This window comes from Pezoporus wallicus, unplaced genomic scaffold (assembly GCF_028554395.1).
Source record: "Pezoporus wallicus isolate ANWC-B61680 ecotype Strahan unplaced genomic scaffold, APGP_CSIRO_Pwel_v1 contig_4191, whole genome shotgun sequence".
Lineage (NCBI taxonomy): Eukaryota > Metazoa > Chordata > Aves > Psittaciformes > Psittacidae > Pezoporus > Pezoporus wallicus.
In genome coordinates, this window is record NW_026641383.1 from 2,314,551 (window position 1) to 2,342,368 (window position 27,818).

Sequence of the window (27,818 nt, forward strand, 5' to 3'; positions counted from 1 at the left end):
GGAAGCAAAAGAATATATTGCTCATGGGTGACAAAAAATGCTTCCTTGTCTATGAAGCAGCACAGCAAAAAGTGCAAAGAGAGGAAAAAGGCACAGAAGAAACCTATAAGAAAGAAGAATGGGAAAAGCAGCTGGCTAAATTGAGTGAAGATAAATGGCAGCAGAACTTCACGTAATAGATTTCACAGGGTTTTTAATAGCTTGAATTTCTTACAGCAGGCAGTCGAAAATCAAGGAAGCTGCTGGCTGGTGGAGACAAGGTGGCACTGGCAAGCAGCGTTCTAGATGGAAGGGAGGAAGTGGGGAGATTTTGCAGACATCATCTGTCAAGAATAGAGATGATCATAACAGTTTGTGTGAAAAAAAAAGATCATGATAGCCACCATGTTAGGAAGACAGGCAGGAGAAAGAGGCAGCAAAATGGGAGAAATGATGGTGTAGGAGACAGTCCAGGAGACAAGAAGTGTAACAGAACTGACAGAGGAAAATAGGATCAGAAAATCAGTAAGAAGTGGTAAATACCTAACCTTAAGAAGTCAAGCCAATACTGAAGTGCCAGCTGGACGTGAAGAAGCAGATGGTTATGAAACTCCAGGCAAGAGCATTACTGGTAGAGAAAGCGAGTGAGTGACTGGCAGAGAAGGGCAAGTGCATCCAGGATTCTCTCATGGCTACCTCTGTGAGGCAATGGGGAGACCAAGTAGCAAAGGAAGGCACAAAAAATACAGGCAATGTCATGGAGGGTGCATCTCCAAGCAAACTGGGATTGAGAAAAAGAGAGAATTACAGAAGCAAAGTCTTGGGAGGGATCTTGGTCAGGGAAGAGAACGACAAAGATTGTCCTCAGATCAAGCCATGTACAGGAACCGAAGAAGCTACAGCTTCAGAAGCTACTTAGAAGTGGGAAGAAGCAGCAGCTTCTGAGAATGTGGAGACGAGAGACATGAAGAAATCAGTGGTTTTTTTCAAGGGAGACTGAATTAAAGGAATTTCATTCTTTCAAGAGCAAGAGCATGCTTGAAGGCAGAGGGTCTAGAAAACAGTGCCTAAAAATACACAAGCACAGAAGAATGGAGAGATAACAGAAGACAGACAACTTGCGCTTGAAAGACATGACAGAGTATAAAAAGAAGGGAGCTAAGATGTGGGGAGGACAGTACAAGAGGAAGCTGGGATCTTACCTGGGCTTATTCACTCTGTCCCTTAAAAAGACAACTAGATCCTGTCAGGAGAAGGACGAAGGTTAGCAGAAAAACACCATTTTATTAGTCATGAGCAAACACAGAGGGTTTGAAGCTCCCAGCCCAGTATGAACATCTGTATGAGAGGCAGTTCAGACTCTGGAAGAAGTCCTGACCCTATTAAAGTCAATGACAAAACTCCTGTTGCCTTCAACAGAGCCAAAATTTCACCTTGTGTCTATGGCCATTCCACTGAGACTTCCAACATGAATGCCAATTAGTGCCAGTTTCAAAGGTGACATTTGTGACACGGATACGCGCTCCACTGGGAGATGAGCTAAGATTATCAAATTGAGTTTGCATAGACCAGTAAAGGCAAGTGTGACATTCCCTGTCCTAACAATCAACTGAGGCAAACAGATACACACACAGAGAAATAGCTGGGAATTTGAATGCTTCCAAAGCCTGCTAAAAATGGCATCGTTATTGATTTAAAGAAAAATAAATAAATAAATGGGATTAGTAATTCAGCCGGTGTGTGGCAGGTCTAAATGAATCAATTAGCATGTTAAAAGACATGCATAAAATAATGCTTAATTAAAAACAAAATTTGGGGGGGGGGGAAGGAACTTTAAAGGGTAAATTGTCTCATATTTTAAATTGAATGAATACTACCTGAGGATAGCAGATTACTATTTAGAGGCTTTCAGGTGCCAAATTTATGTGACTGCCACTGTTAGCACATTCAGATTAATAGTTCAACAGTAATTGGGATATTAAACAGAATGTGTAATTTTGAATATTTTACCTAATACTGGGTTGATCTAAGATGTAAGCAGACTGGGTACCGCAGTACCCAAAACAGTTACCTTTTTTGCTTAATTTGCATGTTGATGTTCTACATGCCTAGATCAAAACCCATGCAGTCACTCTATGATTTAATACACAATATCAATTCAATCTCCAGATAACAGTGAACACCTCCCATTTTATAAGCCTTTGCAATACACCAGTTTTACAAGTGTCTCTATGGTGAATCACTCCTGTGGTTTCCAATACTACTATCCCATTAATGAGGGTAAATCTGGGCTAATCCAGTGCAGATTGTCTCACTGTTGTGTCCTGCCTGAGTTTTATGTAGATCAGAATCTCTCCTAATGTGACTGTTTCCAATTCTCCATTCTGTTCTATTATTTTCATATAAACATTTAATCTACACTGTTTAGACCAATATAATAATGGCTTAAAGGTGTAAGGGAAAACCACAATCACATACAAACTACAATAATAAATGCTGGGTAGCAGGTAAGACACATTTCAACCCCTAAGAGACTGCCACTTAAAGGCAAATCTGTATCTCATTCTAAGCCAGGTTCTGAATAAATATATGATCCTATCAGGAAGTCACCACATTGCTTATGAAATGCGCATGTACAGATGCAGCCATCATCTCTGAGCAGCTGACAGTGTGCTCAGAGGAGACCAAGGCTGGTATATAGCAGGAGGGTTGCAAATCCATCCTGAAAGAGCACTGGCAGCTCTGCATGTGGAAGCTTGCACATCACCTGCTCACACTGTACTTAGCCCTAGGAAATGCACTAAATCTTTTCACGTTATACATGCCAAATTCATCAACAGCTTTAAGAGAGAAAGAAAGACATAGATCATTTTTTAACTGTTCCCATTACGTATGAGAAAAGAAAAATTAGAATGTGTAGCACAGCGTAAACTCACTGTTCTTCTGCCACTGTGTGGAACAAGGCTTGCTCAACACCTCAGTACCTTTAAATGTGTGCCTATTAGATGAGCAATCCCAGATGAAATGAAATGAGCAATCAGGCTTTCTCAACCTGCATCGCACTGCCCAGATGGGCTCTGCTTTTGCTCAGCATGTAGCTCTCCCCTGATTTCAACTGCAGTCTTGTGCACACATCACAGGTAGAATACGCTTGATTGGTTTGATATCATAGCGGTGTCAAAGGGCACAATCCCAACATGCTGAACATGAGCTACCCAAGTGCCTGACGTTAGGCTCTGAGTGACCGCACCAGTGTTGGAGAAAGAAAGCTGAGAAACAATAGTTTTTCATCCTAAAGCTGCAGACTAGGCAGGTTTTTATTATGGAGACACCAACTCATCCATTCCAGAAGAGGGGTGGAGGGGGGTGCTATGTGTATATGTGTTGAGTAAGGAGGAGATAGGTTTAATTAATCTTAAATGCCTTTGCAATTCAAGAATTGTAACCCTGGATCAGTTCCTGTACTAACATGATTAGCAAATATTGACTTTTGAGTACAATAATAATGTGTCATCTGAAACCCTTGATAAGTAACTTAAGTACTTCCTTAGCTTGCATCTTATTAAATTAGATGAGGTACGGTTGAGACACATTACACAAAGACATTGAAATGAGAAATCAGACCTAAAGATTTTAGCATTGATTAAGGAAAGTCAAAAGTTACAATAAAGATGAAACTCTGTGGCCTGTATTCTGATCCCCATCCTTCGCTGTGAGTACAGATCACCTCACTCTAATGCTCCTACTGATGCTAGGGAGCCATTCCAAATTTGTTTCACTATTTACTAACATGGATGTGTTTTCTTTGGAGTTCTTTGGAGTGGGGTGAAGTCGCTATTTTCTGTTCTTGCAATACCGTAGTTCTTATACTTGTAACAAGGGTAAACATTTGCTATTTGTGACTTTTTGACATGCAATCCATCATTCGATTATGTCTGATGGCCACATGATGTCAGTTTTATGGAAGGTTAACTGGCACAGGTTTTGAGCTTTTGAAGTTAATGTAAGGGAGAACGAGGAAGGCGTCACACTTGTGTGTCTGTGAATATGGTAAGTATAATGTACTCAAATCTGTTCATGAGGTTTAGTTTAAAAATGTGTACAGCAGCTCAACCAAGAAAGGAGTTAAAAGATGTGATACTCCTCAGATGCAACCTGACAAATCTTGCTTTATTGATTAGTTTTCAAAGGCAGTGCAGTGAGAGCACTACACTTACAATAGACTGGAATGAGGAGAAGGGGGGGAGAAAAAAAGCTCCAAATGTCATCAAAGCAAATGGTCTGTGAATGTTGCTTCAAAGCTAGTCATTAGTTGCCAGGGTATTTTGCCACAAACCTTGTAAAGAGGTTTTCCTGGAGGGGAAGGTATGACAAAATGCACTTCTTGGCAAGATGACTTCTGCTTAAATAGCAGGACACATTAATTCTTGCTTGATACATAAAATTAATTAGAGGATTAACATCCTTTATGAAATTTTGCCAGAGATTTTTTCCTTTTTACCAGGAATAGACCCCAGGCCTTTTCTGTACTCTAATGAAATTGCAAATTGACTTGTGTTCAAATGATGCTTGACTAAAATGAATAATTAAAAATGTATTGCTAACAATGAGATGGGTCAGCTGATCTTTTCAAGGATTAATTAGTTTCAAGAACCATCTTTCTTATGTAACACAGTAAAGGCCAATGCCAGCACACCTTTTTTTTATGCAGTATTCCCCTTGAAGTCAATGGACCCATTCTGTTCCCAATTATTCAAGGTTTTATTCCAGATTCAATCTGTTTAGAGTGGGCTTTCCTTTACGGTAATTCAGAGAGGAGCTACGCCTGAAGGAGTTGAGCTGTTATTTTATCTACAAGTCAATGAGCCCAATTCCTCTCTTTATTAGGGTCTGATCCAAAACCACACTGAACCGGTGGGAGTCTCCTGTTCGTCTTCATTAGGCTTTGCATCAAGGCCAGAAAAGCGCATTACCGTAAGCCCCAAATACCTTTACAGAGGTGAACAATATAGCATCAGTGTAAGATCTCTGTGACTGCAAAAGGAATCAGGATTCCATTTTCCATAGGGCAACAAGTGGATAAATGGGGAAAAGCTAAGACTAAAGGGAATAAGAAAGCCTGTGTGTGTATGTGCGCATGCTGGCCCATAAAATGTTGAGATTTGCTGCTTTCCAACATGAATAAGGAGGTTCAGAATCTAGGAAAAATGACTCAACATAAAGTTTTCAGAAGCAGATCAGGAATCTAATTCTCAGATTTTTCTCAAGTTTCAGGTATTTCATTTCCCAAAGCACCTATGTGCAGTTCCTTAGTTTCCATTTTCACAGGTGCCTTGAAAATCCCACTGAAGGCCGGTCTGTTTCTTTACACGCCTTTGAAAATTGGCTGTAAGTCCCCATTTTCAAGAGTGACTTGCATCTTGTGGCATCTGACTCTGGCTGAAAGCCACACAAAGCAACATTTGGAGGTTAAGAGCAAAAAGCTGGGCAAAACTGCCCTACTACTGTGATTCTATCCCGTTTTGGTATTTGAGTTAGTTCATTTAGGGCTGATGGGGGTATATTTGCACATGCCGCGCAGAAGTTTTCTGGGGTACTTTGAAAACTTAACTGTTAGCTTCATGTAAGGTGAGATTTAGGGAGGCACAAAAGGTGCAAAGGGAGCTGGTGATTAGAGCTGAAGACCCAACTGGTAACTTGCTGCTGAAAATCTCTTTCACTGATCTTTCACTTTTAAAATATGAAATGTCTGAGTTGCTTCCCCAGTGTGTGCAAATCAGCGTGCTCCACTTTCGAAATTCCTTAATCACCTCGTGTGTTTGTAAAAGGTCCCTTTCTGCAATGAGAATTTTAAAGAAGGAAACCTAACATTCAATTTCAGTGTTTTCTCAAAACACTTTCTAATTCTCAAAACGCTTATTTCTACTTGCACGTTTCTGAGTTCCTGCCTCCGATGGATTTTTCAGATGTGTTTTATGTTGTGTTATGATGTTTCTAATTTGGGTGATGAAAGGTTAAAAGATATGCCTGTATGAAATTACCCAATGACTCTTGTGAACTAACATCGTATCTTATTGAGTATGATCACTCTGTCATTTGCTTTGGCTACAGTAAAGCTTTCAGATACAGTAGGAATAAGCTGGGATCCCCGGAGCCTACTGTAGAATTTGAAGGGGGGCAAAAAGACATAGTTTCCTTGCCTAAGACTTTCTAGTCATGTGTAAAGAGACGATGCTCTGGAAAATGTTATTTTTCTTTGGCCGCCCTTTAGTCAGATCTTCTCACTGCTGGCATTGTGCAGAGTCAGCTTAAAAGGTGTATTTAGCATTGAGGGATTTGGTAAATACTGCTTTATTGTGCTCGTACTCCCTACAGGGCATTCTGAAGAGATGAATAATAAGTGTGAACAGGAAGAGCAAGTTTCCAGTCCTGTCAAATTAATTAGAGCAGCGTAGAATGAAGTGAGCTTTGCCATTAGGTAGGTTGAAAACAGGCAAAGGGACTCACTCGGGCATATACAAAAATGTTACCCCACTACTATTATTATTGTTTTCTTTTGAATCAGATATAAAATGTAGCTATGTTTTGTTATCCACAACAAAACCTCTCTCAAATACTGGGCATATAAATAAAATGGAGCTGGATATGCAGAGCTACCCCCCTGCTGTGGCAAAAGCAAAACTTGCCAAGCGATGACGCTGCCCTTATAGCTGCTGTTGGAGAAGTGTTTCCTTACAGCTTTAAGGGAATTAGTGACACCCCAGCTCAATGTCATTTAAGTCCGTAAAGATGCTTTACAGTTTGACTCAGCTCCCAGCTGTAAAACTGCCCCTCCAGTTTGCCAGCCGCCTGCTTCATAATTTTCTGAGACTTGCATTTTTCCTCATAGCAGCCCAAAAAAGCCATTCTTGGTGTCATACTTGGGCTCTAGTTTGTGTCTTTTCCTAAAGTCTTTTCAAACAGCCATCAACCTAGGAGGTAAAAAAGGGTCTGATCCAAATCCTGCTTGAGTCAGTGGAAAAGATTCCTGCTGAATGAAGTGAGGGCTGGATGAGATCAGTAGACCCTATTTTTTCATTCCCTGCCTAGACAGGAGCGATCTCTATTGTCCATTTCCAAGCTCTGGTAAGAAATGACTCAAACTCTGAGGCTACTGCTTCTCTTGAAAACTACTCCCTAGACTAAACACATCATCTGACAAGAAAATTATCCTCCCTCTCCCCTTTATCAGAACCCACCCTCTTTACTTCATTCCTCTGGAAAGCCTTAATTCTGATTCTCCTTCCATTGTGTCTCCCCATTTCAAGTGATAATTAAGCATGTAACATATTTCTCCTGCACTTTGCATTTGTTCTTATTGAGGTGCTTTCATACTTCCTTCTAACTAAGCCCTTCCAATTCTTTGAGTATTTTATTACTCTTCCGTGACTTCAATACATAAACCTTCTTTCTCTCACTCACCTTCATATGATGTCTAGAGATATGAACTACCTTACCATAGCATGCTACAGCAGCTATCCCTATGGATGAGAATATTTGGGTGGGATTCATTTGATCCTTGGTGTTAGTCACCCTGGACTACCTTTCAGCTGATGGAGGAGTGGGGAGGGAAGACAACTGCAGGGCCTAATTATATCATCCTAAAGCAGAGGTTTAAAACAGCTCTGACTGTGTCCTAAAGTGTGTGTTTCTCTACTAGGAGACCCCTGCAGGGGTCTAGAAAGGCTGGTGTGGCTGTGAAGGCATCTCCCATGGACATCTCCCATTATGTGATGTGAGTCACCCTTGGAAATGTGCAGCTGGAAATGTTGTGCAGAGTGGCTTTGAAAGGGAACAAATGCCATGTCTAACCGAATAAAGCTGTTCTGCAAAACTTCTTCCACTAACTTCTTACCCGTGGAGGCTAACAAAAATGAAGCATTTTTATAACCTTGGAAGTTCCCACTTTGATGTTTTTAGAATGGAAAGTTGTGGTTGCTGCTGCTGTTTGTGTTGAAAAGTGTTACAATGAAGATGCACCAGATTTCTAAAGTGGATTAACAAAAATTATGCTGAAACATGAATGAAGTGTCTCAGTGGTCCCTGCATTCCATCCCCAGTTTAGCCTTAGGTTTCTTTTTCTAATTTGGGTTTTCACAGAGAATTTCAAACTTCTTATGCTCAGCCTGCTTCAGGACAAAATCACACTTTAAATGGGGGGGTTTCCAGCTAAATTGAGATAGGAGAGTTAGCTCCTGCTCCCTTCTGTTCTTCATAAACAGCTTTCCTCAAGCTGTGTTTCTGTTTCTCTCTTTTACAGAACAGATACGGGAATAGAATACGGGAATACTTCAGATTTTGCTCCACTTGCCCTATTTTTCCAAAGCTGCAATTTAGATGTCGCTGTTGGCCTCTGATAAGCACAGCTTGTTCTCCAGCTCTCCATGTACCCCGTTTGACCACGAGGGTGTGGAGAGTGACACAGAAGGTCAAGGAGAAAATCTCATCCTTACACTTTTTGGTCCAAAATTCATCTGATATGAATCAGCACAGCTCAGCTGACTATTGCTTTGCTCCTGTGAAGAACTCAGAACTCGCTATGGTACATTTCTGTGCCATATAAAGCCAAGGAGAAGGCATATCACTGAATGTTCTCTCCTTTTTAGGGTGGATGCAGTGGCACAGGAGTCAAAAATACCAGCTTGTTGAAAGAAAACATGATGAAGAGTGCCTCAAACCCATGACATTCCTGCAAGCAGGCTGTTACAACTGATTTTCTTTCAGCTCCCTAGCTTCAATTTTTGGCAGCCGCTTTAGAGAAGCCAAGGGCGTCCTGCTCTAGGACCTACAGAAGGAAGATGGTCCACAAAGGGAATAGTTTCGGCACTGGGGACAATAAGTGGTCTGGGGCCTGAGACTTAGAGACAGACACTCCCTTCTCCTTTTGAGAGAATTTCAAAACGCTTTGGTTTTCATTCAAATTAGAAAAACTCAACCATTTTACAATTGCAAAACCCTCCATAAAACTGAACGATCTTTCTCCCCACAGCTCCATCTGAAACAGATGGAAATTTCTTCAGTGAAGTGACCACTTAATTGAAAATATGTGATACCAAATTAATACCATTTCAGCAGGTACTGGGAAGACAAATGAAGATTGTCCATCCTTCTCTAGGTGTCTCAGACAACTACCTATTGCTTTTTTAAGGTGTCTGGCGGATGGGAAGTCATTTAAACGATGCTTGTTGGCTCCCAAACAGAAGAAATAAATGAACACAAAAGAGCAAGATTTCAATTAAAGTTCATCATGTAAAACAGGCCTCATGCCTTCCCTGACCACAGAGATTAGCTTTTGTGTCTGGAATTGCATTTCATAAACCTCCTCCCTCGACACGGAACATCTGCTCCCTTTAGGACTATTGTTTTACACCCATAAATAAAACATAAAATTATATTTTTGTCACTCTTCAGGCCAGATCTTCAGCTGGCATAAATCAATGGCAAGCAGTCAACCTCAGCAGAGCTCTGCTGACTTAACCCAAATGAGGATCTGGCCCTTGACGCTTTGGTGCTGAAGAAAATAATGGGTCTGGGCAGAGAGTGTGGGACATTGTTTATCAAAGAATGTGTGTGAAACTACATGGAGCAAGTAACCATAAAGCATGATTGATCTCTCCAGCATATTTTAACACTTTTTTTTTTGAGTGTTTACTGAAACCTTTTAGGTAGTGCAGTCTTCTCAGATATCATTTTATATTTGAAAAGCTTTCTAATTCATCATGAAAAGTTACGTGTCGCTCCAATGAACCTCTAGCTTCAATTACTTGCTGTGCAAATGGTTGGCCTGCATTTTGACCAATGTTTATGGTGCTTGGCAATTTTTCAGTAGCTACTTTACCCTGATATGATTAATTTCTTGCATAATATGAGGTTTTGCATGTGTGGAGCTGAAATAATCCTACTAGGCAGAAGAGAAATAAAAGAGCTTGTGTATTTCAGCTTTGAAAACATCTGAAACATAACATCACAATTTTAAGCGTGCCAATGATAATACAAGTTAGCCATGGATGAAGACGACCACAAGAGACATGAAGTTCCTGATGGGATTCAGCAGCATGAAAGTCATTACTTGGCTAGTAAGGTCAGCATACTAGATCATAGCTGGGCAGCCCCAGAAGCAGGGAAGCAAGAGACAAGCCTGGAGCTCATCGTACGTGACTGCAGCGGTACAAGAATGGCTGCTGGTACTCGTCTGCTTTCTTGAATGTCAAACCCTTCTCTGCATGCTTGTCTCCCTTTGCACCAGAAGTGTTAACGTGTATTAACTACCCTGAAGTAAATGCAGGTAAAGCTTGAACAAATAAATCTTAATTTTAAAATGTGTTTAGCTTTAAGCACCTGAGAAATCTCACTGGTGTCATGCTGGTTTGTTTTAGTTTCTTTAGCTGGATCAGACTTCAGAGTAGCTGAGCAGATAGTGGCATTTGGATCTGCACGACCCTAAAAAGACAAATAATGCTGATGACTTCTTTTGAAAGGATTTGAGGAGAATGAGGTATCCAACCCCTACTGCATTCTAAAGCAGAAACACATTTCCATAAGACCTGGAACTCAGTTCTCCTTAGGCTCTGTAAAATGAGCAATATGGAACATTGTCACCCAAGCTGTCTGCCTGCTTCTGCCATATCAACAGATAACACCTGCTCTGATTCAGTTCATCATTTACTGTCTTACTACAAGCACATCCTCTTTGGTGAGTTAAACTAAAATATTGTGCCATAAACTCAAGAGGCTGTTTGGTGGGCATGTGATGCCACGTGCCGATTCATGGGGAAAGTCATCTTCAAGAGAAGCTGCAAAGCCGATCGCTGGAGGTGGTAGCCTCTTACTTTCAAAAGAAGCCCTTAGGTGCCTTCAAAATCCCAACCTCCATATTTTTACATAATACAATCACACATTTGTCACCTTAACAGAAAGCACGTCTATATTGCAAATTCCAGTAGAGTGAAGAGGTACTCAGACTAGCTGTAAATGAGCTAGCCATAAATGAGCCTGCTTCCCGGCAGGATAAATTAGCCCATATGGAGCTAACACCGCCAAAAAGCAGGGTAAATTAGTCCTCTTGGTGTTCTCTGCTGTCTCATTTTGAGTGCGTCCGGTATCCACAATGGTTCATTTACAGCTAGCTTGGGCATTGTCATGTGGACATACTCAGAGCGATATTGTTAGTATTGCTATAATAAGAGCACAGGAACTGATAATGGGGGTTAGTTACCTTTTACCTTTGCTCGGCACAGAGGGGCCAAGTCAGAGGTGACAGCAATGCAGAAAGACCTCACTGAATTCAGCAGTTATTTCTGCTTACAGGAATGTACACAAATTAGATGGTCATCTTGGGTGATAATGAATACTGGGTCATCCTGAACCCAAGAAATCACTTTACAGCCACAAAGATAGGCTACTATCATCATTTGATGTTGAGCCTTTTTGCTTTTTAAGTTTTTTTAAGCCAGCCTTTTGTAACACTTTCTGTTTAAAATAAACAGGTGATATATGTGGGATTAGTTGACCTACCCTCAGTAAGTCAGCCAGTTTGATCCTTCAAGTTCTAAAGAGATTGAACATTATTTAGATTTTAACATTCTTTTTTAACATCTAAAGACTACATCTTTGTGGATCTCAAACACTTTGAATGGTTTTGAATGAAAAAAAATGCATTAAAAGACTTAAGAAACATGTTAGAAAATTACCTGAATTAGCTGGGTTCAAAACAGGTCATGGGTATCTGAAGCAACATCTATCCCTGAAATCTGAAGAGACATGGAACTTCACAAGGCACCTACATGGACAAAAGAAACAGAAAATTGAGCAAATATCAATCTATCCTTAACAATTTTAGATACATTGATAGGTAGGAAACTGCTCAGTGTAACTACACTTCCACTTCCAGGGAAGTGCTTAAGGCAGTATGGCTTATTTCAGGTAGGTGAAGTCAAATTAGCTATGCCAATAAAAGCTGCACCAGTATATCTGCATCTGACAATTAGCACTTAGACCAGCACTGCTACCTGGCAAAAAATCACATCCAATTTAATGCACACATGCCAGCATGACCTCTAACACCAACTGCAGATATATCATGTTAACAGAATTCTATAGGTTTCAGAAATCAATTTCATGCAATACTGCATAATTTTACAACCAGATAATGCAACATATGAAAAACACTTCAAATCGCTGGCTGATTTATGTGCTCTTTCTTGGTACCATGAAGAGTGAAGGAACCAACTTTAAAATGCCCTAGTGCTATATCCAGTTCCCCACTCAGTACTCTGCCTTGTGTAGACTGCAGCAAAGTGGGGGAGAGCAATCAGCCTGTGATGAAACCTCCTTGGAAACGTGAATGCGGCCCTTTCTTTTTCAGTATTTACTTACAGATGAGTGTACCCCTGAAGAACTATAAACAGCTGAGAGCAAAAAATAAAGGGACCTCTGAAAAGTTTTATGTCCTCCGAACTATAAATGTCAGGTGGCAATAGCGGGCAGTTTATTTTTTCTGTAGGTATATATATTTATTTATTTATTCCATGAAAATATTTTCGCTGACAGAAAATAATAAAATAAAAGTGAGCCCATCACTGGCAGCTTTATGAAATACAGATATAAATTTTGTGGTACTGATGAATGCCTTTAATAAGTTGAGTTGACAATTATTTTTTGTCTCCTGTCCAAAAGAAAATAATGTGCATATTAAAAAGTGCTCGCTTCTTTAGGTTTTGGTGGTTTGGATTATTCTTCTTTCAGAGAGCGGAGGGGTAATGAAAAGGACCAGCCAGAAGCAACACACCCAGAGAGCTGTGTAAAAATCCAGGCAGGGCAAAATGTTGGTACAGCAGCAAAGAACCACAACGGGCTGGGTAACGTCAGGAACAGCATTTGCCAGAACAAGCATCACATTTTTACTGAGCTAAGGGCCAACATGGGATGTGAAGATTCGGAGCTGAGCACGTGCACATGGCTGGGGGCAAGGGGCACAAACACACCATTTTCCAAAGGTGGGATTCCTCACTACTGTGCTTTCCCTCCCCAATTAAGGGTTGAAACAAGCCACTGGAATCTACTGTATGTCCTGAGGAAATAAACGCCCTGGCTGCTCTCCAACTTGTATTTCACCCTTTCTACAGCAAACAAACAATAGGCCAAGTAGGAAGTTGTACATCGCCCTGGAAAAAAAAAAATAAAATAAAGTGAAGTATTGATAAACTGAGATTAATTTTTACAAAAATGGTTATATCAAGTGCATATGCTTTGCCTCTTGGCCATTATGGAAATGTCAGGGGTTTAATTGGCAGCTGTGAATAGCAGCACCTGCAAACAGCTCAGGGCTTGTTCCTGTGGTCTGGCAACATTCTTACTTTATGCTTTAAATAAAGGCTTACTCACTGAGACAGAAATAACTGACAGTGCGTGATTGATGATTGCCCATCACGCAATAGCTGACATCTACCATTCACTGAATCCATTTACAATTTCACTTCCAGATTTCATTAACAGGGCCGTGACATCTAGGAACGGGATTGATACAGATGGCAGCTCAGTTACAGAGTTCAGCTGATGCTCAGCGTATGTTAAGCATGGAAAACAGATTATTATGAGCTCCAATCTATCTCATGTGGTATATTTTGGAAACCCTATCTGTTTACTCCAGGTAACCTTTTATAGTTCTATTTATCCTGCCTAGTTTCAAACCAGATAGCAATTTTCCATAGTGGAGAATTTATAGTGCCATTTGCAACACGCGTTTATAAAATACTTACTTCCGTGAAATATTAAGACAAGATTTTGGCATTCTAAAGGTTCCCTTTTCGCTTAAGGAGGAAACAAAAAAAAACCGCGAGCACATAAAATCTGTAATTTCCCTCATCACAGATATCCTCTTCTGAGCAAAACAAATGGCTCGCTCCCCACCGCACACCTGCGTAGGTCTCAAACCCCAGTGGCCATGGAGCTCAGAGGCAAATAAAGAGATTTCCAGCTAGAGGGGCCAGTCCCACTCGGCTCAAAACTCCGGCTGACCTTTGCCTGAGATGGGACACAGCGTCCTGCAAATCCTTGTTTTTATCTCAAGCTCATCGGGTTTGGCACAGGCTGTCCTTCAGGAAGGCTGAGGCTCAAAATGCAATTTTCCATTGTCATTAAGAAGCTGGGCCAGATATCAGGTCTTAAGTTTGCAAACCCCAGAAAGTCTGGAGCTGCTCAGACACAGGATTTCAAGTTGTCTTGCTGTTAGGGGAGGGACGTCTCTAAAATTCAGAGTCCCCTTCAGATGAAGGGCTGAATTAGAATGATTCTCTGTAAAAGTAAAGAGTCACAGTCTAGAAAACACTCATAACCACCTACTCCATGCAAATAAACAGTCTTAAAACCTAGCCTTAAGAGAGGAGAGTAAGAAGCGAGCAGGGTAAAAACCACATATAACACCTCATCCAAGCAAGCAAGGTTGTTGCTTAATGGGTTGATGCAACTGCTCTTGTGCAGCTCAGCTGCTGAAGAAATGCACGATGTGCAACAGCTTTTTTACCATTATCAGCTGTGCTTTTCTAGCTCAGTTTGTGAAGTTCTGGGTGCCTCCTCACCAAGCCCTCTCTAGGAACGCACCTCTCTTGGGCAAGTGCTGCAGCGAAGTCTGAAAGCAGGTAGAGAATGAAGGCTCTTGGGGCAGCTGCCAGAAGCTTCAAGCAGGCAGTCTTAGTTTTCACATCAGTCCATGACCCTTACTTTTGCATAAGCCCAGCTTTCAAACCCTGTGAACACAGATTGGACCCTCTGCCAGCTGCTTTATCACTTTTTATCTTCTTGAAGTCGACACAGCTTCACCCTCTCCTACTTTGCCATTAGTAGGGTCTTCTGAAACCCAAATTTGTGCTGCTCTTATTCTTACAGCCAAAAGATCACTCAATGGAAACTGGTACTAATGCAATTCTTTAGCAGGTGCAGAGATAGCCAGTTTCCAGACTGACACTTGTAATGGCTTCCCAGAAACAGCTCTGTTTCATCTCAAACTTGCTGAGCCAAATCCATTCCTTCCGTATTTCAACCAACTTTGCACATTTAAGCCACTACTTCAGTCTCCATACGTAATTGCATGCAGTTCTTCTTGTACAAAATGCAGTGGTTCTTTTCTTTATTATGGTCATTTAAAGCAATTAAAGATGATCACACACAAACTTGAGAATTAACATTGTGCAAATATTTATGCAGGAGCTAAAGCTAAGACTTTTCCCCCTTTCTAGGTGAAACGTGGAAGATTTGTTCCAGAAAAAACAAATACATTGTCCAGTTTAACTAAAGGCAGCAGGAAAAGCCTTCCTTTCTACCTCATTTAAAAAACTTCTGGTGCTCTTCATAAAGAAAACGCCCTTCTTCCCCACGTACCTTTGTTTATGTGTGCCATCACTGGTGGTAACAGATGACAGCACACAGGTTTTCCAAGAAATTCCCCTAAAATTATAGTAAGAACCTTTCCATAATATGGTTAAATTTAACAATGCAAAAAAAGACCAAATATACATGACAAATGCAGCAACTGTAACAGAAACAGCTACAGCTACCCCTGCCTTTGGAAATGAGGACCAACCCATATGCATGTGTTTAAACAGGCCTTTAAAAGGCTAACTTTAGGAACCCTTTCTTATTCCTGCTTCTGTTATTCTGGTTCAGCTGAATGGATGTGCACTGATTTTTTTTTTGCTGTGTAACAAACAGCTGGAGGTGCTGGAGTATTATTTGCTATTCCTAGTAAATATCTTTTAAAAAGCACACTGAGGAGCTACTTTAGCCTGACACTCAGATGGGTGGTCAATGCCACCTCCCTGCAGCGAAGCCTGGAGGCAGCATGTGCCCTGGTGCTCTGTTGAGCAGGGACCCAAAAATAGGGCAGATGCACCCAAAAGCCAGGAAGAACACAACTCCACTGCAATTTTAGATGTTTAAGTGCAGGATTCCGGCTCTGAGCTACTTATCAGGGCTCTCCATAGCAAGTGGGCAGGAATAAATACTCCCAGGTTGTGAATCTTCTCTGGCTATGGTAGGCATCTAAACCAGGTGCAATCAGTCATGACCTCGAAGTGCCTGTTTCCTACCACTGACTAGATGAAACATTCAAATGACTGGCTTAGACACAGGCATCTAGTCCCCAGCCCTCTAAAATGACACAAGACGCATCTCATTCATAATAAAACAAAATCTTTACAGAAACCTTACTCATGCTCCTGGAATGGAGAATTGACACGTCTACAGTTCTTTCCTTTTTTCTCTTTAACGCCTGCAGGATGCTGCTTCATCAATTTTCAGGAAGGAAAGAGATGAAACGGGAGAGTCAATACATTAAATAGTATCAGGAGGATCTCTGCTTCTTCCTTGTTGCTATGGGCAGCCTGGGGATGCTGCAGCATGGTTTCCGAACAGAGAGAAAGGTGTGTCCAGCAAGACAAAGCTCAACTTGTGGGTGAAGTACTGTCCCAGAGTTTTACTATTCAACAGGACACTGTGTTGCCTTCGATGTGGCTTGAAGCTTTGAGGCAGAGCACAATAAAGGCAGTTAGATCTAACCTGCTGGCGTGGCACCAAGGCAGAGCAGGGAGCACACACTGCCTCTCTGCTGCTGATGGAGCTCCTGAGTACAATAACCACCAGGACATGAGTGATGAAGGACAGCTTGGGGTAGTAATATTTGCTACTAGCTTAGCTAGTTCCCTGAGAAAATGTCTTTAGGTATTTTGTTTCTTTGTGACTCTGGTGTATTCTTATCCCCAAATGTCCCTTACAACGCTAGGATAACAGGGGAGAGACAGATGCCTCCACCAGCATATGCCAAGGACTCCACTTACACCCATAATTACTGCCTACTTTGACTTGCTCTCCAGAGGCATCAACTTTCCTGTATGCAATATATGCAAACCAGAGGAGATTTTTGTGCTTAAAATTAAGTGCCTAAATCCATGCATGCGAATCTGGGACAAACATACTCCCAGGACTACTTCTGAAGGTAAAATCTTCAATGATTTTGATGCACTCAGATCCTGGCACCATGGGGAAGTCTATTAAAAAATAAAGAAAAAAAGCCCAAACTTATTTTACACTGAGAAGAATGATTTGTAATAGATTAAAGCTGTACTCAATGACAAGCATGCAAAACAAACTGCTTTTTTGGATATACATCATCCATCTGGTGCTCTCAATTAGGCAGGGATGCAGTGTAAAAGCGGTATGCGGTTAGGTAATAAAAGATCAAATCAAAATGTGTACTTGGAAGGGAGAGGTGGAAAGGTCAGGCCTGACACACTCCCTGCATCACTTCTTCATTTCTGAGCTCTCCCTTTTGCAATCAGTACATTCCTGCAGCATAATGGGGAATCTGGCACAAAGTTCTTCACAATACGTTTCTTTATGATTACCTAGGAAAATATAAATGCTGCGTTCTCAGAGCCAAAGAGCACCTCGAATTTCCAGGAGAGGCTTTGGGTATTACTCTGAATTCCAAACAGCAGGCTTTAAAAAATATTTCCATTTTAATTATCTCAAAACTTCAAGAGCTGACTGCAAATGGCATAAAATGGCGTAAAATAAATGGCCCTGTAAACTGTGCAAACAAATGTGTTAACAGATACTGGCTAAGGTGCTACTTTTCAGACAGTGTCTCCAGTTGCCTCAAGAGTTCCAACTGGCAATTGCAATTGTTTTCAGCTCTGTCCCTTATTTTCCTTTCAATAACGACACATCCATATATAACGTAACGAAACACAATGTGATCCAAGGTAATCCTGTCGAAATGAAAATGTGCCTTGGATCAGACCCTTATTCCTATATGGATGGTGAGCATTTGATCTGTATTTATTGCATTTGGGCTGAAGTGTGCAGATGAATAAGTGTCCTCAGTTGGGCAGTTAGCAGATCTTTACTTATAATTTATAAATAAAGACCGTGTTCCCATGAACAATGGCTTAGTGCAGGCTACTAAGCATCGCCCTTGTGTCACCCACTCAAATAACCCCCTTTCCTTTTCTGCATGGCTCTGGTTCAATTCTTAACAGGGTTACCCTGTCTCATATCTCAAAGGCACATGGTGTGGCACTCAATTGTTATTTTGAAATGGAGGAGAAAATTGTTTTAGCAGACACCAGAAAATATCAGAGATAAATCAACTCTGGGATGTCCCAGGAAAAAAAACAGCTCCCCCAAGGAAGGGGAGAGAAAAGACAAGAGAGGAGAAATATGTATTTACGCTACTCAGCCTTGTGAAATCAGGGGAATCTTCCCCATCCAGAAAATTTAACCCAAATTTACTTCTAGGATAATATTTTTGCTTGAAAGGAAAGGAAGCCATTCCACCTCCATCCCTGCTTCTGTTTACACAGACTTATTGTGCAACTCGTCCATGCTGTTGATCCTCTTACACTCTGAATCATGACATTTGCTTGGACCATTATGATAAAACCACATTTGTTTCTGGCAGATAAAATCTCTCTTTTCCATGCATGAGGGCAGACAACACAGTAACAAAAACACAGGCCTGAGAGGAAAACACGAGTTCCTCGGGACAGCATGTTGAAAAGGCAGAAGTGTGTCAGGAGTGAAACAAGGGGCCACCAAACCGGTGTAAATAAAATTCTGCTGCAAGGCTGTTTTTCACTGCCAAGAAGGTGTAAAGAGGCTTCAGGATTAATGAGAATCAAGCCCTGAGGCAGAGGAGACAGATGTTGGCTTGTAGCCCACAGATAAATTAATGGCAGATAGCAGAGTAGAGCCTAGGATTTACCCCAACAGCGTAACTCAACTGATTTTAACATAACCATACACCCCAAGAATTTGATACCAAAGGCTGCAGTGCTTTACACTGCATGGACAAAGTGAAGTCAGAGGACAAATACCCAAGGGATGACGGTATCTGCACAGGTTGTCCACAGAGGTGGTAGATGTGCTGTCCCTGGAGACATTCAAGGCCATGCTGGATGTGGTTCTGGGCAACCTGATCTAGTTCAAGGTCCCAGCTCACTGCAGGGGGGTTGAACTAGATGACCTCTGAAGGTCCCTTCCAACCCAAACTATTCTGTGCTTCTGTGATTCTAACCTACCAACCACTCGAGTTGAAAGCATCCTTGCAATAGAATCCTGGTAGTTTTCTCTGGATACTAACAACATCTTGCACTTGAGCTCCTCAGGAAAGTTTTGAGATGACTTACCTATGCCTTTACTCAACTCTCTAAGAATGATCCTGCTGCCTAAATTCACGCTGAGGAGAAATTAATAGCCCTTCAGGTGAACTGGAGGTAGCCTTGAATTCAGGAAAGATGGGTTGATTGTGAGCCTTTAAAATTACAGATGTCATTTGCATATGGTCATATGTAAGAGTTTCATAATTACTAAGAAAGAGACAGCTAAAACACAAAGCTAACAAATTTTACTAACGGATGAGACACAAAATTTGTCACTTCTCTCACCAAAGGCACTTAGAGAACTTTCCCTATGCAGAACATCAGCACGAGACCTCTCCTCACCATGCCTCTGCTTTAATTGCGAGTCTCAGCATCTGCACTGCAAACAACTGTTTTTTTCCAGGGGTTCATAACTCAAGTTTAACAGATTGCTCTAGGCTGACACATGGTTTCAACTTGGGAGCAAGCATTTCTTTTATAAACAGCTTTTTCTTTCCTTTTAAATGGTGATTTCTTTTTGGTTTTGCTTGTAATGTATGTAAAATGATTTGGGATGCTTTTTGCACTTGTGTACAGTAACTCAAAAGCAGCTTTCATTGGAACAGTGGAATTTGGCAAGTGAACAGTCAATATTGCCCTCTAATTGCTTTTAGCATCTTTGCAAAAATAAAAACGTCATTTAAAATGGCTGAGATATTTCAATTTGAAAAGTGGCTACTGAGCAGGCACAATAATGGCATGGATTTTTACTCTGCGTATGTAATGCACATATTCAGCATAATGTGATCCCTAAAATATACATCTCCAGATGAGGCTGTACTAATCATTGATTTTTATTTTTTTTTTTCACTTCAGTGGCTGAAATAGAAAAATCAAGTCTGGTTTGGGTTGATACAAAATGTTTTTTTCTTCCTCCAGGAAAAATCAACAACATTTTCCTATAAGGATAATAGGAGGCTCCTGCTGACCCAAATGATGAAACATCTCCATTTGGGGGTTACCAAAAAACAAAAAAAAGGTAAGAGAAAAAAATGATATTAAAAACCCCGTAACCTAGGTTACATACCTTACATACCCTCTACAAAAAATGCCAAGGACATGATCCTGTCCATATCAAGCTGACAGGTGGCAAATTCAGAATAGGCATTAGGAAGAAATTCTTCCCTGTGAGGGTGCTGAGGCGCTGGCACAGGTGCCCAGAGAAGCTGTGGCTGCCCCATCCCTGGCAGTGTTCAAGGCCAGGTTGGACGGGGCTTGGAGCAACCTGCTCTGGTGGAAGGTGCCCCTGCCCATGGCAGGGGGTTGGAACTGGATGAGCTTTAAGGTCCTTTCCAACCCAAACCATTCTGTGATTCTATGATCATGTCCTTCTCCTCCCTGTACACACTATGAGGACTTATTAATCACAGTTTGAGCTCCTTTTCCTTTAGAAACCTTAAACATATATTGACTTAGGATTGCCTTTAATCCTACGCTGCCAAGTACCTTAGGAAGATGGGGTCCATTCACAATGACTCTCGATCGTTTCTCAAGGCCAGAAGGAATCCATTAGATAAAGAAGTCTTTACTTAAAAATGGATTTTTGAGTTTGCTCCCAAGATCTGAAGACGGACTGAAGTATGTGCCCTTCTTCCAGTCTGGATTATGGTGATAGTGACTCTCTCCACGGGACAAAAACCTTGCATCTCCACGATCTTTGACAACACAGCCTTGTGCACAAGAGTGGCTGTTACCACTCTTTGGCTCATGTGGTTACCTGCCCATGAGAGCAGTTATAGGACACAACAGAGTTGGGAGCACAGACATCGGAGGGGGATCTCTCGCCTCCAAGGTAACTGCTCTAACAGTGGGGTAATAGGAAGCAGGAAGGGCTACCTGATGTTGTTAGGTTGCCTTGAACAAGCCCAGGCTTTGCCAATGAATGGCCAAGGAATGCCGTTTTGTGAGATCTGCCAAGCTGTGTGGACATCTGCAGTCCTACACATTTACCAGAGCTTAAATACCAGCAAGTGAACCAGTAGCTATTCAGATACCACAAGCCTCCCTACAGCACATGTGGCTTTATGGTGCTTTGAACCACTCAGATGACCCCATCAACCTCTTCTCTACAGCACAAGATGAGTTTTTTGATTGTGGGGTTGTTATAAATACATTGCTTTTCATTTCCATGCATTGTTTTTAACAGGCAAATTGGCACCGTACTTTTGTCCTCTTCTTCTACACTTGAGAAGATCAAAGCTTTTGTTTATGGCTGGGTTGGTTTTTTTTCTTTTCACAAGAAGCTAGGGATGAGCCTGTGCTCATGTGACTCCAGAGCCTGAGGCTTTAGAAATCATCACAGGAATCTCACTAAACGTCATGTGTTGACAGCGGTGCAAATAGCAAACATTCACTTGCCTAGTGAGATTGTGTATTAATTCAAGACCATCAAGAACCATGGCCATATTTCTCTAACAGGCAACAAGTCAGGGCGGACTAACTTGGAGAAAGGGCTGAACAAACACAATGTTCAGACCTTTTCATCCCACTGCTAGTGTGCTTCACTGCAAGGAGCCCTTGCTGTACCTCTCCCGTCCACCCCCCCCCGTCTGTACAGTTCTGCCACAGTCACTAATAGCTTTTAAATCGTGGCACTAATTTACAATATGCCATTCTAGGTCTTTTCTGACAAGTAATCCTCACCTCCATCTATCCAGATGGAGTTAATTTGGCTGAACTGCGCTGACCTAGGTGAAGGATTTTCAAATATAAATGGAACAAATACAACCTTCTCTGCCAACAAAGTCATCCTGTGTTATGATTTCCACCATCTCTCCCCCAGGCCTTCCTTATAAGGAGCCCGTTCTTTCTACTGGGATTCATTCTGCCATTAATCTATGTCTTCTTTCAAAAAGAAAAGAAATATGGAATGAGATTACCAGAATGGATGGCCTGGTACAGACAGGAGAACACTTCTTTTTAATAGGGATTTAAATTTGACATCAGTTGAATGTCTTGTGCCATCATGTTTCAGCTCTGTTATGTGGATTCTGGACCACACTACCTACTTGGATGTGAATGCACTGCGCTGATTTAAGGCTTCTCCCCTGGCTATTCCAAGGAACTGAAATCCCATATCCCACTCCAGAGCTTGCTCGCTTGGCCAAGGCAGTGGCACAGGGTGATGGAAGCTTGTTCCAAAAGGCAGCCGCTCTTCACAGTTTGGCTACACTGTCTGCCTGAGTCAGCTGGGGAAGGAGCAACAGCAAGCAGGAAAGAAAAAAGGGCTGTCTCAAGTACCTGCACTAAGCTTCTGCGCAGCAGACCCTCGGCCTGCCTGGATTTCTTGTCTCCCTGATGCACCCAGGAAACAGGAATATTCATTTGAGTTACTCTGCTGTGAGAGGAAAATAGGGCCAATGGAGCAAATGTTTCCTACCCCCAAAGTGGCTGTTCTAATTTTGCATTACCTAGTTTTAATTAAAAGACTAATACTATGATTTACCCTATGAATCCAGCTACAGCAGAAACAGCCTTCATCCAGCAGTGTTCATGCAAGACCTGAAGCTGTGAAGTAGAATGCTCCTTTGTCTCCTTACATTAAAACTCCTATGAACTGTTTCCTTCAACAACCTCAAACCTCTACTCTGAGGCAAGTTTCTGGGTACTGGGACTATTTCTGCTGCCTCTGAGATACAGCACACTACATGTTGGCTGCTGTGCTTATCTCCAAAGAAATCACTCTGGGTAGTGGGAAACTAAATGCAGATTTAAAAATAATACTCTCCTCCCTAGTGAGAAGCCTATGTGTTAATTTTCACTGCTAACTATCTGCCTAATATTGTTGATCAAATCTTTGATTAAAATAACATTAGCAGCTGAGCCTGTGTGACAGGGAAGGAACTGAGTTTGGTTCAGACTGTTATTATAATTTGGATTTCTTAAGTGCTCTGTGATAATACAGTACCCTGAAGAGCTAATATTTGTTCAGTAAGGGCATGCAACATGATTCTTTTATTTCCTGCCTCTCTCTCTCTCACAGGCAGTGATTGCTAGATACTAGCACATATTTTTATTGTTTCTCAATAATATTGAGGCTGTACCTAGAGTTTTCACATTTTCATTGTGTGCTTCATAAAGAAAGTAAGATTCTGCTCTCAGAGAAAGCAATCACTGAATAGACAAAGGGAAAGAAAATCATGGGGGGAAAAAAAAACGCTGGCAAGGAAATAAAATACTGTAGTCCTTAAAAATGCTACATCATCTTCCAGGTATTTATAATATGCATTGCAGTAATGTCTAGCAGCTATTACATGTATTCACAGAATAACACATATTCCCCATTCTAAAGAATTTATAGTACAAAAATAAGATGGGAGAGAAAACAGAAAGAGGAAATTACCTGCCCAGCTTGGTGGCAGTGCTGGGAATTCACCAGCTCGCTCATGCGCTGATTCCCAAGCCAAGCTGCTGGCTCATACAATGTAATTCTCTGGCAACCATGGTCTTGGTTTTGACACAGAAGACGAGAAGGTGTCTGCACAGCAAACATCCACAGCTGATATACAGAGATGTACTGTGAATGACAGAAGGGACAGAGGATATAGGATTTTCTACCCCTGATTATAAGATTCACTGAAGGCTGCAAGGTAGGAATGGAACCTGGGGGGGGGGGCTTGAAAGGAAGAAGGGATGGGGCTTTGCTTACAAACTTGGAGAAGATAAACTAAGGCATGATGGCTAATGGCAAAACATGTTATCCTTTGGCCTGTATTTTCTCCTAGAGAGGAAGAGCAGGACCTTCCACTGAACCTTTCTCACTCCACACAATCCCTCTCTCTTGCCCTAAACTGGGAAGAAGTCCTCTAGCAGCATGGTTTTTCCGCATTAGTGACCCTCTCTTCTTTACCGGCTTCACTGAGAAGAGTTGGTTCAAATAAAGACCAATTCAAAGAGAGATTCAAGGCCAGGTGCTACCTAGTCAAAGACTCATCCTAAATCAATACAAACAGGCAAACCAGGGGCAGACAACTGAACTTTTCTGCCAGTCTTTGTAAGTTACTTATTCCCTTCTCCTCTTATACCTTGCTCTCAGGCCACATCCAGTTTGAGCTCACATCCACAAGACGCTACTGGAGCTGGGTTTCCACAAAATGCTTGCTCAGCTCTCTCAAAATAAAGATCTCCCCGAGGTGCCACAGACTGGGCACCCAGGACTGAACACCCCAGCTTGTATGCACCGTTTTGGGTGACTTCCCCAGTTTTCCACTCCAGCTTCCCTCATTAACATTGCTTGGTCTAGAATGAAGAGCATTCCTCAGTTCAAAGATGGCCAAAGGGAAAATTACAGCCACAGAAATATCACTGCAGAAAACTGACTGCATTGGCCCAATGTCCCTCAGCAGCAGCTAAGCTATCCTCACCCAAAGAAACTTCACTTTTAAAGAATAAAGCTGCCTTAGTACCTGGGAATGCTTTAGATGTCTAAATAGAACATATTACAGGTCTGGGTGGAGTTACATGAACAGATAGGGCCATGCCTAACCCTATACGAAGGAACTGGCTCAGCAAAAATAAATAAACTATTACAACTCTGGGAAAAAAAGACAGAACAGCCTGAGGCTTTAACATGGCCCTGACTTGTATTAAATCTATAAACTGATATTGTATACATACAGAACACATGCATATAAATTCTTGCTGCTGCTTCCCCAGTTCTGTAATTGTGCTGCGTTTTGGAGATAATCCTGAGCTGCCAACATATGAAGACCCCCAGAACTGAGTGGTGACAGGCCACAAACAAATATGAGATAACACAGCTGATCTGTGTGACTGTAGCAGTGGCCAACTGCCCAGATATCCTGCAGCCAGCCAATGCAGTCACTGAGTGGGCTGGCAGATACCTGAAAATCCCAGGCATACAGACAAAAGGGACAATAAGACAAGAGATAACTTGCAAAAGATATCCTTTCTCACTAAAAATGAGTTATGAGATAATAATTCTTGAGTTCCTTGCTTGCAAGACAACAAGTATATGGAGGTAAAATCCACATGGTTTCAAAAAGACTGAGGGAAGGCTGGAAAAGTATCCCATGCTCTTACACTGTTCCCATGGAGCTGAAAATTCTGATCCTAATGACCTCAGCAGGTAAGGGACTCACCAGATACAGCAACTGTCACTGGGCAACCCCTAAACCCATGACCAATTCAGTGGCAGCTCTGAAAGGTGAGGTGCTAATTAGAGCTTGAAGATTGAACACAAAATGATAATCTTTGAAAGTACTCAACCCACCTACATTCCCACACACTGGCACATAATACCAGTATTATGTACACTGGTAGTTTAATTCCTTCAGCTGTCAGAGAAACTGATTGTCTGCTGAAATTTAATGGCATTCAAGAGGCAACCAAGAACCCAACGTATTGCATTCTGCAGGAATGCTTTACCTCCTGCTTTTGAAGTCCATGGTAATATCCCTATTATATGAAGTGTATGATTTTATTCTCCAGATCAATGAGTAAAAATGTTCCTTTAAATCCACCCCTTTTTAATTGCTGAAGGCTGTAACAAATGCAACATGCCATGGTCTAGTCCTGCTTTTATAGTGAGTGTCTACACCCTTGGGGATTCAGAGGAATTTCTTCTTCAGATACATATACACCAGACACACATATATATTTATAAATACATTTAGGCATAGGACTATATTTATGATATAAAACGATTGCTTCCCTTTTAATACCCAGCTCATGAATAATTTGGGAAGACTGAGGTATTTTCTCCTGCATTACAAGACTTAATTGTTTGTCTTCCTCATTTATCTTTGGCTCTGATTTGCAATTCATGCCTTCACACAGCTTTCAGATATCTAACATTTCTTTTGTCCCTTGCCCATAACATTTAATTTCTCTCCCACTGATTATTTATCTCTGTAATTTAAAGCTATATTATTTAATGCTACAAGCTATAAAGTGTTTGGGGATGCCATTTGTATGAAAGATGCTGCACAAAATAGAACTGTATTGTCCTATGACTCCAAGTTCTTCACATGTACATACCATTTCCACAATCATAGCACGACCATCCGTTCCCTATCAATGTACTGTTTATTTTTTCAGGATATCAAACTGTACATGCTTTGAAATATATAGAAACAGAAGTACTTTTTTTCCTGCTGAAATGTTTGAACTTTAGCGTCTCAAACTACAAGGAAGCTGAAAAAGCTTTTGCTCAAGTAGCAACAGTGACCTCTAGTGTGTTTTTAACATTTCTTCCATTGAATTTACACCCATTGTTCCTTTAACCTTTAGGGCATTATTTAAGAACAATTTTCCGGATAGTATTTGGACTAATTTTCTTATTGACTCTAGTCTATACCAGAATGTGATTCTTGGGCGATCTTCTTTTATCCTTATAATCTATAGTAAAGTAAGTGTGTCTTCATTAATGACTGTAATTATCATATATAAAGTTGTCATTTAAATGAGCAATCATCTCACACACACACACGCACACACACACAAATTGAGCTTTATTTGTAGCAGGAATTGAAATTTGGCTAAATACCCTATTTAGCTTCAAGCAGTAAACATCAGGAGCACAGATTGCATTGGTTGACAGAGTTTGTCAGCCAAGACCACAGTTGGGTTTTTTTTTTCCCTCCCCTATTTCTATTTTTTTTTTAAACCTTACTAGTCTGTACCACGCACAGATTGTCTTTCAAATGAGGAATGTTGCAAGAACACTCCATAGTGCATACAACTGTTAAATTGGCACTGCTGTCACTAAGCCTATGTCAGCACTTCCAATCTAAGCTGCTATTTTCAGGAGTTTAAAATTCAGTTACATGAGCCGTTATGTACTGGCACTTTATGCACGTGGCCCTTCAGGGAAGAAGGTTATTCTGAACTAGAAAAGCATGTGTTGGCGTTACTGGTGGATTTGTGTGCGTGCGGGTGCCTGGGCACTGGCACGTTTTGGAGGTGGGTTGCAAATCTTCAGGCCTGACCACTGAATCCTGTTAAACTTTTAGAAAAGCAACTAAAAGATCTACTTACAACAGCTCCTTTCCCCCTCCTTCTGCAGATGTTCCTTTCAGTATAATGTCCCTCTAAGCTCTTTTGATTTCTAAGAAGACAAGTGAACTGGTGATGGAGCTGGTCTTGCAGTCATCAGCTGAAACTCCTTGCAGGTTAAGAGAACGGAACTGGGGATACATTTTAAAAGCAATGTGCAGACTGTGTGTGTACAAATGAAGAAAACTACAGATACAATTAGTAGCTGAGCCAACTTACATGCTAACAGAAACCTATATTCTGCACTATTCTGCACCCTAAATGATGTTTGTCGCATGGGCACCAATATTTTAAAGGATGACCCTGATTTTATTCTTTCCTTTCTCTTGGAAACACCTTGCCATAATGCTTTCTCTGAGCCCCAGTTTAGTCAGAGTTCATGCTTTACCTTAAGCAAGTGATCTCAGTGCAGCTATTTACATGCCTAACAGGGGCATCCTCAACCAGCTTGCTGTGGATCCTATTGTACATCGCCAGCAAAAGAGCATCTCCCATTTCTTTGTTTCAGAGGCAGAGATCCTTGTGATTTATCAAATCACTACAGTGCATTTTTAAGAAGAGAAGATGACATACCAGGACTCCACCTTTCAG

The 27,818-nt window shown here is 41.3% G+C and overlaps 1 long non-coding RNA gene across 2 annotated transcripts in view; it reads right to left on the reverse strand.

Moving 5' to 3' along the window:
* LOC130606812 (uncharacterized) overlaps window positions 1-27,818 on the reverse strand; it is a 48,447-nt gene that overhangs the window by 4,518 nt on the left and 16,111 nt on the right. For both annotated transcript variants that reach the window (XR_008974062.1, XR_008974061.1), the window contains exons 2-3: window positions 11,709-11,797; window positions 10,357-10,458 (exon numbers count right to left, since the gene is read on the reverse strand). This is a non-coding gene — a long non-coding RNA (uncharacterized LOC130606812). The remainder of the gene's footprint in view (window positions 1-10,356; window positions 10,459-11,708; window positions 11,798-27,818) is intronic.